Below are 16,054 nucleotides of genomic sequence, written 5' to 3' on the forward strand. Positions count from 1 at the left end.
TGTGCAGCTTTTTAGTTTGATGTAGTCTCAGTTGTTTGTTATTTTGTTTCCCTTACCCAAGGATATATGTCCAGGAAAAAATTGCTCATACTTATGTCCAAGAGATTTTTGCCTATATTCTAAGACTTTTATGGTTTCATGTTTTACATTCAGGACATCGATCCATTTCAACTTTGCTTTCGTGTATGGAGTTAGACAGTAACCCAGTTTTATTCTCTTGCATGTAGCTGTCCAGTTTTCCCAACACCAGTTTTTGAAGAGGCTGTTTTTTTCCCCATTGCTATTCATGCCCTATTTATTGTATATTAATTTACCATATATGTATGGTTTTATATCTCAGCTATTTTCCACTGATCTATGGATCTGTTCTTGTGCCAGTACCATACTGTTTTGATTACTGTAGCTTTGTAATATAGCTTGAAGTATAGCTTGAAGCATAGCTCAGGAAACCTACAGTATGGGAGAATATGTTTGTAAATGATTCATCTAATACTGGGTTAACATACAAAATATATAAAGAACTCATATGCCTCAACACCAAAATAACCCCAGCTTTGTTCTTCTTGTTCAGGATGGCTTGGCTATTCGGGATCTTTTGTGCTTCCATATGAATTTAAAGATTATTAGCTCTACTTCATTGAAAAATACCATTGGTATTTTGTTACGGATTACACTGGATCTGTAAATTGCTTTGGGCAGACTGGACATTTTGACAATATTAATTATTCCTATGCATGAGCATGGGATAGATTTCCACTTATTTGTGTCTTTAATTTCTCTCATGAGTGTTTTATAGTTTTCAGACTACAGATCTTTCACCTCTGGTTAGGTTTACTGCTAGGTATTTTCTTCTTTTTGATGCAATTGTAAATAGAATTGTTTTCCTGATTTATCCTTCTGCTACTTCGTTAAGAATGCAACATATTTCTGTGTTAATATTGTATCCTGCAACTTTACTGAATCCAGTTATTCTAATAGTTATTCGGTGGAGTCTTTAGGATTTTCTACATATAGCATCATGTCATTTACAAATAGTGACAGTTTGACTTCTTCCTTACCAATTTGGATGCCTTTTATCTCTGTGTCATCTGATTGCCATGACTAGGATCTCCAGTACTATGTTGAATAAAAGTGGTGAGAGTGGGTATACTTGTCTTGATCTTAGAAGAAGCTTTCAGCTTTTCACCATTGAGTGTCATGGTAGCTGTGTTTGTCATATGTGGCCTTTATGATGTTGAGGTACATTCCCTCTGTACCCATCTTGTTGAGAGTTTTTATCGTGAATGCATGAATATTGTCAAATATTTTTTCAGCATCAATTGAGATGATCATGTGGTTTTTATCCTTTTTCTTAATGTGGTATATGATGTTCATTGGTTTATGAATATTGTACCATCCTTGCATCTCTGATATAAATCCCACTTAGTCATGATGGATAATCCTTTTGATATATTTTTGAATTTGGTTTGCTAATATTTTGTTGAGGATTTTTTCATCTATGTTCATCAGGGACATTGGTCTATTAATTTTTCTGTAGTGTCTTTGGTTTTGGTATTAGAGTGATGCTGGCCCCATGGAATGAGTTTCAAAGTATTCCCTCCTCTTCTACTTCTTGGAATACTTTAAGGATGGGTCCTAGCTCTTTAAATTTTTGATAAAATTCAGATGTAAAGCCCTCTGGTCCTGTATTTTGTTTGTTGGGAGTCTTTTGATTACCAATTCAGTTTTGTTAGTGGTAAATGATCTGTTCATGTTTTTCTTCCTGGGTCAGTCTTGGAGACCTGTACTTTTCTAGGAATTTGTCCATTTCTCCTAGTTTTTCAAATTTATTGGCATATGAGTTTTCATAGAATTCTCTAGCAATTCTTTGTATTTCTGTGGTGTCATATAGTTACAAAAACTATTCCTTTTTTGTTTCTGATTTTGTTTATTTGTGTCTTTTTCTTGATAAATCTGGCTAGGGATTTGTTTCTGTGATTTTTTTCTATTGTTTTACTCATGTTATTTCTGCTCTGATCTTTATTATCTCCCTGTTACTAACTTTTGGTTTCATATGTTCTTCTGGTTTCTTTAGTTTTAAATTTAGATTGCTTATTTGGGATTGTTCTTGTTTCTTGGGGTAAGCCTGTATTGCTATGTACTTCCCTCTTAGAACCACTTTTGTGGCATCCTACAAATTTAGAACTAATGTATTTTTGTTTCCATTTGTCTCATGTGTTATTCAAATTTCTGCTTGACTTGTTCATTGATCATTTGATTATTTAGAAGCCTGTTGTTTAGCCTCCATGTGTTTGTGGGCTTTTTTGTTTTCTTTGTGTAATTTATTTCTAGTTTCAAACCATTGTAGTCTGAGAAGATGCTTGATAAAATTTCAATCTTTTAAAATTTATTGAGGCTCTTTTTGTGTCTTAGTATATGATCTATTCTGGAGAATGTTCCATATGCACTTGAGAAAAATGTTTTTCCTGTTGTTTTGGGGTGGAATTTTCTGTAGATAACTGTTAAGTCTATCTAATCTAGTGTGTTGCTCAGTGCCTCTGTTACATTATTTATTTTCTGTCTAGATGATCTGTCCATTGATGTAACTGGTATGTTATAGTCCCTGATGTGAATAAGTTCCAGTCAATTTCTCCATTTAGTTCTGTAGTATTTGTTTTACATATTTAGGTGTTCTGTGTTGGGTGTGAAGATATATTTATAATGGTTATAACCTCTTGTTGGACTGAACCTTTTATCATAATATGTTGTCCTTCTTTGTCTCTTGTTTCTTTGTTTTGAAGTCTATTTTGTCTGATACAAGTACTGCCACTCCTGCTTTTTTTTCTTTTATTTGCATGAAATATATTTTTCCATACCTTCACTTTCAGTCTATGTATGTCTTTAGGTCTGAAATGAGTCTCTTATAGGCAGCATGTAGATGGGTCTTGTTTCTATCCATTTTGCCACCCTGTGTCTTTGGATTGGTGCATTCAGTCCATTTACATTTAAGGTAGCTATTGATAAGTATGTGCTTATTGCCATTTTATTGTTTTCTGGTTGTTTTTGTAGTTCCTCTCTTACACTCTTGTTATTTGATGGTTTTCTTTGGTGTGGTGGTTGGATTTATTTTTTTTTAAATTTTGTGTATCATATGCTTTAGGTTTGTGGTTACCATAGGGTTAATGGATAGTTCCCTAAATACATAACAGTCTATATTAATTTGATGGTCACTCTATTTCAGACACAATGTAAAAATACTTCTTTTTTATTCTTCCTCCTCCACACTTCATGTATTAGCTGTCTTAACGTGCATTTTTTGTTTATCCCTTGACTGATTTTGTGTATAGTTGGTTTTACTACTTTTCTTTTGTTTTCACTTCATACTTGCTTGGTAAGTAATTGGTCTGCTGCCATGACTGTGGGTTTATTTTCACTGGTGAACTGAAGTTCTGTGTTTCTTAGCCTTCTCTGTGTGGTCTCCTCTTCACCAGGAGTAGATGGTCTGTTCTGCAGTCTTCAGGTCATTTTCAAGGTTATTTGTATTTGCTGTAGTTGCTTCCCTGGTGTATGTGCAAGAGGAGGTTTATCCCTTGTCTTCCTATTCCACCATCTTTTTCCTGGTATTTGTATTTGACTTATTTCACTTAGCATAATATGCTCTAGGTCCATCCATGTTGTTGCAAATGTCAAGGTTTGAATTCTCCTTTTAAGGTTGAGTAATATTACATGATATATATTCACCACGTATTTGTCTGTTCATCTATTGATAGACACTTAGGTTACTTCCATATCTTGGCTATTGCAAGATTGATTCCAATCTTGGCTGTTGTAAATAAAGTTACAGTGAATATAGGGATGCATATATCTTTTTGAATTGGTGTTTTGTTTTCTTTGGATAAATAACTGGAAATTGGATTGCTGGATTGTATGTTAGTTCTGTTTTTAATTTTTTGAAGAACTTCCACATTACTTTCCATAGTGGCTTCACCAATTTGCAATCCCACCAGGAGTGTACAAGTGTTCCCTTTTCTCCACATCCTTGCCAGAACTTGTATTTTTGTTGTTGTTGTCTTTTTAATAATAGCCAAGTGATGTTAGGTGATATAAATGTTCTTTTTCTCTCTGATTTTCTCCTTTGTGTTTATTTGGCTTATACTTCACTTAAATTTTTTGTCCCTTTCTTTACATAACTTTAAAGTCAACAGAAAAATTTTAAATTTAACTTACAGTCCATATAAGGCCCACCTTAGGTACCTCTTTGGGTCTTTTCCAGTGAGAGTGGGTGTATTTATTGGGTGAGATGAAGTGTCTGATAGTAAACTTAAATAATTAATCTAAAGTGTAGGAAGTGTGTTTTACTGATCTTATGTCAGGAAGGTGATTTGGTCTCTGTAAGTTATTTTTCTGTCCAAAGGTATAGAAATAAAGTATAGTGACTGAAGTAACATCTGAAAGAATAATCAAATCATCATAAATCTCTCCACTTGGACACATATGAACTGCTGCCTGGAAAATTTCCATTCTAGATTTCAAACTTAATTTTGAAGTTTGCTGATATGAAAGATTAGGAAGAGAAAAAGTATGACTCCTACAGTTTAATGGAGAGGAAGTGGCTGGATGGTCAACCATTTGCTAAAAATACAGCAGACTAAGAAGAAGTATTCAGAGTAAAGATAGAGGGATGGATTTGAGATCTGTTTTGGACATCCTTTATTTTGTGTTTCCCAGAAGCAGAATAGAGATGAGGATTCCTCTGCAAGTAATTTATTCAGGAAGTGCTCTCAATAAGAAGAGTAAGAGCATGGAAGAAGGAAGACAGCAAAAAGGGAATATGTCAAGGGTGTGATTCAGCCATAGTCCTGCCATGGGTCATTTCAGCCTGATCCCTAAAGGAACTCTAAAATGTAAGCTATGCCTCAGAGTTGTCAAGATCCTCCCCACCTCCACCACCCCCTTAGGACTGAGGCACTTGGTGAGTCTCTTTGATGACAATGCACAGCTAAATTCCTATATAGGAGTTCCTTTTAGATGAAGTGGGCTGTATTGTGTAAGGTTATACTGCCTCCCAGAGGGCAACCTGGTCCCCTTTGCCATAGTTTAGAAGAAGTTTGAAGAGTAACCTCTATTCTAGTGATCCCCAAGAGTTTATAACTACACCACAGTTAAACTTCCCTTTCCCAATTCTGCTTCATTCCCTTGCAGATGATATTCCTGAGAGCTCTCCCTGGTAAACCTCATCATAAATTTCCATCTCAGATTCTGTTTCCCAGGAAACCTGACCTGACACTGGGGCATTTTGGAATAACAATTCTCAAATGGGAATTTTTAACTTTTTAAACTCATTCAAAAACTAATAAACTCACTACATGTTAACACAAATAATGTATTTTATGAAAAATAATTATTTTCCATACAAAAATATTTAACCTGAAGAGTGGAATTGTTACACAATTTTGCAAATATCTTTAATGGTTTAATGGAAGATAGCTGAGTTCTATTTGCTTCTGCATTCAGTCTGTAGCAATATCACATGTCATGTAAACTTGGAAACTCCACACTACACTCAGAATAAGAATGAAAAAGGAAAAGTCTTGGAATTATTATGAAGCTAATTTTGACCTAAGAGACCCCTAGGGATTCCCAGACCACTCTTTAAGAACCGCTGTTATGACTTCTAGCCTGGTTTACAAAAACCGTTGTCATGGAGTAAAGAGGTGTGTAGGGAGAGGGGCTGAAGAGGGGCACTGGCAAGCTATTAATAATATAATTGGTCCCAGATGGAGGATTTGAGGAACAAGAAGCAATGGTGGGCAAAGAAAATGTCAAAATGTGGGTAAATAAAAACAAATATTGACAATGGAACAAAATAGCAGAATTGACTTACAGCATTTAAAAAGACAACATACTGCAAAACAGTGGTGTGTAATTCAGGAGATTGGAATGGGCTTGATTTAAAATATTTCAAGTCTCTTTTTTGTTAAAGATAAGGCTTACATTTTGAAATACTGATTTAGTAGAATGTAAGAGACCCAAAATAACAGTGCGTTAAGATAAGACAGGAACTAATTTTTCTATCCTCATATTGAGGTATACAGATAGGTAGTGTAGGGCTGGTGTGGGCCTTTTTTCTTGTTTTCTATCACCCCTAGTGTGGTGACATTCACAGCCCAGGATGGCACACCATCATTTTCACATCCTAAGGAGCCAAGTGAAGGAGAGGGCAAAGTGGTGCATCAATTCACCTTAAAGATAGGTGTAGGAAGTTGCACCTGTATCCTTCATATTCTACTGGCTAACACTTAGTAACATGGACAGATATAGCTGCAGAGCCAACTGGGAAATTATGGAGTTATAACATCTAGCATGGTGGTGATGCAAGTACATGAATACTGAATCATTTCTGGTGAGAATGTAAAATGTTACAACTTCCTAGGAAATTAAACTTTGAATACCTATTAAGAAATCCAGGACTTCTGGCTTCATCTCTTGACATTTAATGAGCTTGGACTTCCTTAAAAGAGGAAAAAAATAACTTTCCTTAAACCCATCAGAGAATGGAGGTCACAGGGAAGAAACCACCACCCTGAATATTAGAGAGATGAAAAAATATAGATAACAGCCAAGATCAGCTTATTTGGAGAAAAAGCCACTGGAGCCATAAACTCTTGGGGACACTTAAATGGTAATTTTGATGAATTGCAAAGGGAGGGTGTTGATTAGCTTGAGAGTGAGAAATTGTGGGGCCAGCCTTATGGAGCTTTCCACACTTCCATAGGTTCTACCTCTAGGAACCCCACCAGATTCTCAAGGTAAATATCTGTGAAACACCACCACCCCTCATTTTTTAAGTAGGGAAAGGGGAAAAGTAACCTTTTTGAAATACATTCAGAGTGTTCACTATAGAAAAGGAAGAGTAATTAGCTGGCTCAGCCCCTGTAGCCTTTCTGTCTTATCAAAAGGGAGACTGAAAAAAAAGCTGAGAAATATTTATGAAGGTCACATCACAGGGATGCACACTTACGAAAAGACATTTAATTATAAGACTGTAGAATGTTTCCCTCCCTTGTACATTACCCACATCTATAGGGCTCCTGTGTAATAACATGGACTGTAACTGAAAAGAGCTACAAACAGACCCTAAGAAGGAGATCTTAGATAATCCCAAAGACAATGAGATGAGGGAGAGGAGTGCAAACAAGGATGCTAGGGTAAACAAGCCTCTGGCACCTACAGCTATAGAAAACATTAAAATAGTCCAGCTATGGCAAGATTAACATACAATCTCACACTAAGTCCTATTTAGTTTATATTACCTGATACAACATATCTGGCTTTCACAAGGTATGCTAAAAGGAAAAAAAAAAGTTTGAAGAAACAAAGCAAGCATTAGAACCAAGGTCAGATATGGCACAGATTTTAGAATTATCTGGAATTTCAGAATAACTGATTGATATCTTAAGTGATTATAATGGAAATATAGGTGATATGGAAGAAAGGTAATGTAAGCAAAGAGAAAGGAAATTAACAAAGATCAAAAGAAAACACAAGAAATAAAACAATGCCTTTGAAGTGCTCATCACTAGACTGAACATGGTTGAAGAAAGAATCAGGGAGTTGGAGATATGTGAAAAGAAACTTGTCAGACAAATAATGAATCAATGAGAGAGGGGGAGGGATAAAGAAGGGAGAAGGGGAGGAAGGAGGGAAGAGAGGAGAAGGAAAGAAGAGGAAGGAGGGAGGGAGGGAGGAAAAGGGAAAGGAAAACCAAAACAATATCCAAGACTGGGACGATTACAAAAAGTGTAATATACATGCAATTGTAATACAAGGAGAAGAAAGGGATAAAAGAGAAGCAATATATGAAGTAATAATGGATGTGAGTTTTCCAGAATTAATAACACCAAACCACAGATCCAGGAGGCTCAGGGAATACCAAACAAATGAAATAAGAAAAAAAACTAGGAGAGGATTAAAGATGGCAGTATGAGACGTGAGACAGAGGTCTCCTCCTAAAACCACATATAATATGAAAATATAATTGATACAACTAATCCTGAAAGAGCAACAGGAAAGAGGGCTGTGGCAGACTGCATACACCTGGAGAAAATAGACCTGGACAAAAAAACAGAATAGGATAATGTACCAAAGCTGTGGCTGAGCAGAACCCAAGCCCTTCCCCCACCCCAGCTCACCAGTGAGAGGAAGAAAAATGGAGCGTGGAGGGAGTGGAGGCCTGGGACTCCTGAACACCTAGCTCTGTGGAGATCTACTCTGGGAGTACAAACCTACATTGCTTGGTGCTCTGCTGATTAGGGGGTTGGAAAGCTAAGACAGGCAGAATGCCCGGAGAGACTGAGATTCCAGCCACTTGTGGAAAAAAGGGATCCATATATGGCTGCTCTGGGACAAAAGAAAGGTGGGCAGTCTGAGAGACTTCCTAACAGTGAGAGGGCAGCTAAAGGGGCAAGGATTACACAGGGCTTCCTGCTCAGGATAAAGGACAGGCAGACAAAATTGGGTGCACACTGATCAGCAGGTTGAGAACTTTAATGATCTTCAGGCACTCCAGCTCCTGACTGGCAATGCATCTCCAAGGCCTCCCTCCATGATATGCAGCCTGCTGTGCCTTCCTCCCTGCCAGCCCTCACCTGGCTCACAAACCAGAAAACCATGCTCTAACCTCAGGCCAGCCAGAGAGAAGCCCCGCCTACAGCAGCTACAAATGCAAAGTATAGAGGCCTATACCTATGTGCTTGGCCCACTGCTTCTGGCAGTGGATATAGGCATAGCAGCCAGGAAACAGGAAACAGCTCTTTCCTCCCCCCAGGCACCAACAACGCTCCATGCAACCTCCAGCATTGCTCCAGGGGCTGACCAGCTCCAGAGTGTAGAGCTTCTGGGCACTAAAGGGTGCCACATACAATTATGAAACACCAAAGGGACATGGTTCAAAGCAAAATCAAACATACACCAGAGAAAGAGTCAAATGAAACTGAACTAATGAGTCTTCCTGAAAGAGATTTCAAAATAAAAATCATAAACATGCTCATGGAGGTATGGAAACATACTCAAGAACATAGGAATGAGTTCCTGTTGCAGACCCAATCATTACGGAACACAGTATCAGAAATGAAACATACATTGGAAGGTTTTAAAAGGAGATTAGATATGGTGGAGGAGACGATAAATGAAATACAAATTAGAGAAGAGGAATACAAAGAAGCTGAGGCACAAAGAGAAAAAAGGATCTCTAAGAATGAAAGAATATTGAGAAAACTGTGTGACCAATCCAAATGGAAAAATATTCATATTATAAGGGTACCAGAAGAAGACGAGAGAGAAAAAGGGATAGAAAGTGTCTTGGAGGAGGTAATTGCTAAAAACTTCTCCAATCTGGGGTAGAAGATATTCTCTCAGGCCGTGGAGATGTATAGATCTCCCAACACAAGGGACCCAAGGAAGACAACACAAAAACATATAATAATTAGAATGGCAAAGAAAAGAGTCAGAGAGAGAAATAAGATCACATACAAAGAAAAGCCCATCAGACTATCATCAGATTTCTCAGCAGAAACCTTACAGGCAAGAAGGGAGTGGCATGATGTATTTAATGCAATGAAGCAGAAGAGCCTTGAACCAAGAATACTGTATCCAGCAAGATTATGATTTAAATTCAAAGGAGGGATTAAACAATACACAGATAAGCAAAAGCTGAGAGTATTTCGCTCCCACAAACTGTCTCTACAGTGTAATTTGCAAGGACTGCTATAGATGGAAGTGTTCCTAAGGTTTAATAGCTGTCACCAGAGGTAATAAACCACAGTAAAGAAAGTGGAACAGTTAATTAAGCAAATGCAAAATTAAATCAAATAACACCAAACTCAGTCAAGAGATAGACAAAGAGTACAGAATATGATACCTAATTTACAAAGAATGGGGAAGGAAGAAAAAGAAAAAAGAACCTTTAGGTTGTGTTTATAATAGCAAACTAAAAGAGTTAGACTGGTAGATAGTAAGGGAATTACCCTTGAACCTTTGGTACCCACAAATCTAAAGTCTGCAGTGGCAATACGTACATATCTATCAATAATCACCCTAACTGTAAAAGGTCTGAATGCACCAATCAAAAGACATAGAGTCACTGAATGGATAAAAAGGTAAGACCCATCCATATGCTGCCTACAAGAGACTCACTTTAAACCCAAAGACATACACAGACTAAAAGTGAAAGGATGGAAGAAGATATTTCATGCAACTAATAGGGAGTAAAAAGCAGGTGTTTCAGTACTTGTATCAGACAAAATAGACTTCAAAATAAAGAAAGTCACAGGAGACAAACAAGGATATTACATAATGAAAAAGGAGTCAGCCCAACAAGAAGATATAACCATTATATATATCTATGCACCCCACACTTTCTAGAAAAATACAGCCTTCCAAGCCTGACCCAGAAAGAAACAGAAAAGCTGAACAGACCGATTACCAGCAATGAAATTGAATCGGTAATCAAAAAGCTACCTAAGAACAAAATGCCTGAACCAGATAGCTTCACCGCTGAATTTCATCAAATATTTAGGGAAGACCTAATACCCATCCTCCTTAAAGTTTTCCAAAAAGTAGAAGGGAGAATACTTCCAAACTCATTCTATGAGGCCAGCATCACTCTAATGCCAAAACCAGGGAAAGACTCCACAAAAAAAGAAAATTACAGACCAATACCCCTGATGAACATAGATGCAAAAATACTCAACAAAATATTAGCAAACTGAATTCAAAAATATATCAAAAAGATCATTCACCATGATCAAGTAGGATTTATTCTAGGGATGCAACAATGGTACAATATTGGAAAATCCATCAACGTCATCCACCACATCAACAAAAAGGACAAAAATCACAGGATCATCTCCATAGATGCTGAAAAAGCATTTGAAAAAATTCAACATTCATTCATGATAAAAACGCTCAACAAATGGGTACAGAGGGCAACCCACAGCCAACATCATACTTAACAGTGAGAAGCTGAAAGCCTTTCCTTTAAGATCAGGAATAAGAAAATGATGCCCACTCTCTCCACTTTTATTCAACATAGTTCTGGAGGTCCTCACCATAGCAATTTGACAACACAAACAAACAAAGGGCATCCAGATTGGTAAGGAAGAAGTTAAGCTATCATTGTTTGCAGATGACATGATATTGTACATAAACAACCCTTAAAAATCCACTCCAAAACTACAAGATCTAATATCTGAATTAAGCAAAGTTCAAGATACAAAATTAATGCAGAGAAATGTTGCGTTCCTATACACTAATGATGAACTAACAGAAAGAGAAACCAGAAAAGCAATTCCAATCACAAGTTAATCAAGAAAAATAGAATACCTAGGAATAAACATAACCAAGGAAGTGAAAGACCTATACGTTGAAAACTATAAGACACTCATGAGAGAAATTAAAGAACATACCAATAAATGGAAACACATCCCGTGCTCATGGATAGGAAGAATTAATATTGTCAAAATGGCCATCCTGCCTAAAGCAATCTACAGATTCAATGCAATTCCTACCAAAATACCAACAGCATTCTTCAATGAACTAGACCAAATCATTCTAAACTTCATATGGAACCACAAAAGACCCCAAATAGCCAAAGCAATCCTGAGAAGGAAGAATAAAGCTGGGGGGATTATGCTCCCCAACTTCATGCTCTACTACAGAACCACAGTAATCAATATAATTTGGTTCTGGCATAAGAACAGAACAATAGACCAATGGAACAGACTAGAGAGTCCAGATATAAACCCCAGTATATATTGTCAATTAATTTATGATAAAGGAACTATGGACATTCAATAGGGAAATGACAGCTTCTTTCATCAACTCATGTTGACAAAAGTGGACAGCTACATGCAACAGAATGAAACTGGGTTATTGTCTCAAAGCAAGCAGGAAAAAAGGCAATAATAAAAACTAGAAATCATTGAAATTGAAAACTGGAAATCAAAACAATTGAACCAAAAGCTAATTATTTGAAAAGATCAATAAATTGATAAAACTCTAACCAGTCTAAGTAAGAAAAAGGAGACATGACAAAAATCACTAGTATTAGAAATTAGAGAGGTCATTACTAGTGCTATTTTAAAAAGATTAAATATTCAGAAGTTAAAATATTATGAACTCTTTGCCTGCATATTTAATAACTTAGCTGAAAGACACAAACTACCAAAACACACAAGGAAAATAAGTACAGTGAATACATTACTAAATGTATTAAAATTATTAAATGTTAAATTTATTAAAGTATTAAATCTACTAAATAAACAAGTCAATAATTAATAACTATTTAAAAAGCACCAAGCCCAGATGACTTCATTGGTGAAAATTTCCAAACACTTAAGGAAGAAATGTTACCAATTTTCTACAATCTCTTCCAGAAAGCAGAAGTGGAGGGAACACTTCCTAAATTATTCTGTGAGGCCAATATTACCCTAATTCTAAAACTAAATGAAGACATTATAAGAAAGGAAACAGTACAGACTAGTATCTGATGAACACATTTGCAAAATCTTCAACACAATATTATCCAGTTGAATCCAACAATGTCTAAAATGATTTGGAATACACTGTGACCATGTGTTATGCATGGCTTATTTGACATTCAAAATCTGTTAATGTAATCTATCAAACAACAGACTAAAGAAAAATCATAATTGACACAGAAAATACCACCATTACAATTACCAAAGCCAAATATAGCACTACAAAAAAAAACCACAGACTAATATCATTTATAGAAGTGTGTGCCAAAATCTTCAGGAAAATATTATAAAACCATATTTAGTAGCATATTAAGTATATTATAATGATGACCAAATTCCTAGAATGCAAGGAAGGTTCAACTTGCAAAAATCAATCACTGTAATACACTACACATAATACATCACACAAATAGATTGAAAGGAAAAAAACTACATGATCATCTCAGTTGATGAAGCATGGCATTTGATAAAATTCACCACTTTTTTGTGGTAAACATCTCAAAAAACTAGGGATAAAAGGAAACGTCCAGCAGATTTTCAAGATGGTGGCATGAGTAGGGTGGCAGAACTCTCCTCCCAAAACCATATGTACTTTGAAAATACAGCAAATACAACTATTCCTAAAAGAGTGACCAGATGATACAGTACACTAGCCAGGCTACATCTACATCTGTGAGAACTCAACATCTCATGAAAAGGGTAAAATACAAAGACGTGACCTGGTGGGACCCGAGCACTCCCCCACCCCAGCTCACCAGTGGGAGGAAAATAATCAGAGTGGGGAGGGAGTGGAAGCACAAGACTGCTAAATAACCAGAACTTCAGGTGCCCTAACCCCATGGGTGGCAATGCAGCACTGAAGCTCCTCATTGTGATAATTGGCCTGCCATTCATACCCCCCCACCCCCACCAGCACTGCAAGCAAACTGGCTGATCTGCCATTGCTGTGGAGCAACTGGGGAATAGCCCTGCCCACAGCAACCACACAGAGGCTTCGCCTAGCATGCAGCTAACAGTGCCAGACCAGTGGCTGCCTCCTGCCCACAGTCGAGTGACACAGATAGCGGAGACCATTGCAGAGTCCGGAAGGCATAAAGGGTCTTTATTCTTGCAGTGAACATTTGCTGCTTGTCTGCAACCGCCTGGAATGCCCTAGGGCATCCCAAATGCTGCCCCGCCCACGGCAGCTCAGATGATCCATCGAGAAGCTGCTCCCTGAGTGCAACCAAATGGCACAGGCAGAGGAAGCTGGCGTGAAGTCCGGAAACCATATAGGAGCTCTGTTCTCCTGGTGAACATGTGCTGATGGCCTGCAATCACCGCCAGTACCCTAGGCCAGACTGAGGGCCACCCCATGCATGGCAGCTCAGGGAATCCACCCAGAAACTGCCCTCTGCATGTGGCCAACCAGCACAGGAAGAGGAACCTGGCACGGAGTCCACAAAGTCCACATGCTGAACATGTGCTGATCGCCTGCAACTACTGCCAGTACCCTAGCCCATCCCGAGGGCTGCCCTATCCACAGAAGCTCAGGATCAATCCACAGGCTGCTCCCTGTGTGCACTTGCCCAGCACAGGCAGTGGAGATGGTCAAGGTGACCAGCAAGCAGGGAGGGAACTTTGTTCTCCCACCTGCCACTCACCAGCAATCACTTCCATCACCACGAAAAGGCAGGAGAACCTTGTTCAGTTCAAAATCCCTCAAACCCCAAGGGAGGGCCTGGTGAGACCGAAATTACCAATCTTCCAGAAAAAAGAATTCAAAATAAAGTCAAGCATGCCAATGGAGCTACAGAGAAATATGTAAGAGCGAAGGGATGAATTCTGGATGGAGATAACAGAAATGAAACAATGGAATGATTTAAGAGCAGACTGGATAAGGTGGAAGAGATTGTTAATGGAATAGAAATTAGAGAACAGGAATACAGAGAAGCTGAGGCAAAGAGAGATAAAAGGATCTCTAGGAATGAAATAATATTAAGAGAACTGTGTGACCAATCAAAACAGAACAGTATTTACATTATAGGGGTACCAGAAGAAGATGAGAGAGAAAAGGGGATGGAAAGTGTCTTTGAAGAAATAATTGCTGAAAAATTCCCCAAGCTGGGGAAGGAAATAGTCTCTCAGACCATGGAAGCCCACAGATCTCGCAACACAAGGGACCCAAGGAGGATAACACCAAGACATATAATAATTAAAATGGTAAATATGAAAGACAAGGACAAGGTATTAAAAGCAGCCAAAGAGAGAAAAAAGATCACCTACAAAGGAAAACCCATTAGGCTATCATAAGACTTCTCAGACAAAAACCTCACAGGTCAGAAGAGAACAGCATGATATATTCAATGCAATGAAACAAAAGGGCCTCAAACCAAGAATATTGTACCCAGAAATATTATCATGTAAATTTGAAGGAGGGATTAAACAATTCCCAGATAAGCAAAAGTTGAGAGAATTTACCTACCACAAACCATCTATACAGTGTATTTTAAAGGGACTGCACTAGATGGAAGTGCTCCTAAGGTTAAACAGATATCACCAGGGAAAACAAAACCACAGTAAAGAAAGTAGACCAACCAAATACTAACTAAATGCAAAATAAAGTCAGCTATACACAAACTCAGTTAAAGGAAACACAAAAGAGTAAAGAAAAAAACACCTAACATAGAAACAGTGGAGGAGGAAGAAAAAGAAGGGAGAGAAATAAAGAATCACCAGATGGTGTTTATAATAGTGTAATAAGTGCATTAAGTTAGATGGCGAGATAATAAAGAAGCAACACTTGAACCTTTGGTAACCATGAATCTAAAGCCTGCAATGGCAATAAGTACATATCTTTGATAATCACCCTAAATGTAAATGGACTGAAATCATCAATCAAAACACACAGAGTAATGGAATGGAAGAAAAAGCAAGACCCATCCATATGCTGCCTACAAGAGACTCACCTCAAACCCAAAGACATACACAGACTAAAAGTGAAGGGATGTAAACAGATGCTTAATGCAAACAACAGGGAGAAAAGAGCAGGTTAAAGAAGAACATTACATAATGATAAAGGGGTCAGTCCAACAAAATGATATAATCATTATAAATATCTATGCACCCAACACAGGAGCACCTACATATATGAAACAAATACTAACAGAATTAAAGGAGGAAATAGAATGCAGTGCATTCATTTTAGGACACTTCAACACACCACTCACTTCAAAGGACAGATCAACCAGGCAGAAAATAAGTAAGGACACAGAGGCACTGAACAATACACTAGAAAACATGGAACTAACAGACATCGACAGAACTCTACACCCAAAAGCAGCAGGATACACATTCTTCTAAAGTGCATATGGAAATTTTTCCAGAAAATGCAACAAAAAGAGCCTCAGTAAATTGAAAAAGATTGAAATTCTACCAACGAGCTTGTCAGATCACAAAGGTATAAAACTAGAAATAAATTGTACAAAGAAAACAAAAAGGCTCACAAACACATGGAGGCTTCACAACATGCTCCTAAATAATCAATGAATAAATGA

Source organism: Manis pentadactyla, chromosome 15, assembly GCF_030020395.1.
Source record: "Manis pentadactyla isolate mManPen7 chromosome 15, mManPen7.hap1, whole genome shotgun sequence".
NCBI classification, from domain to species: domain Eukaryota; kingdom Metazoa; phylum Chordata; class Mammalia; order Pholidota; family Manidae; genus Manis; species Manis pentadactyla.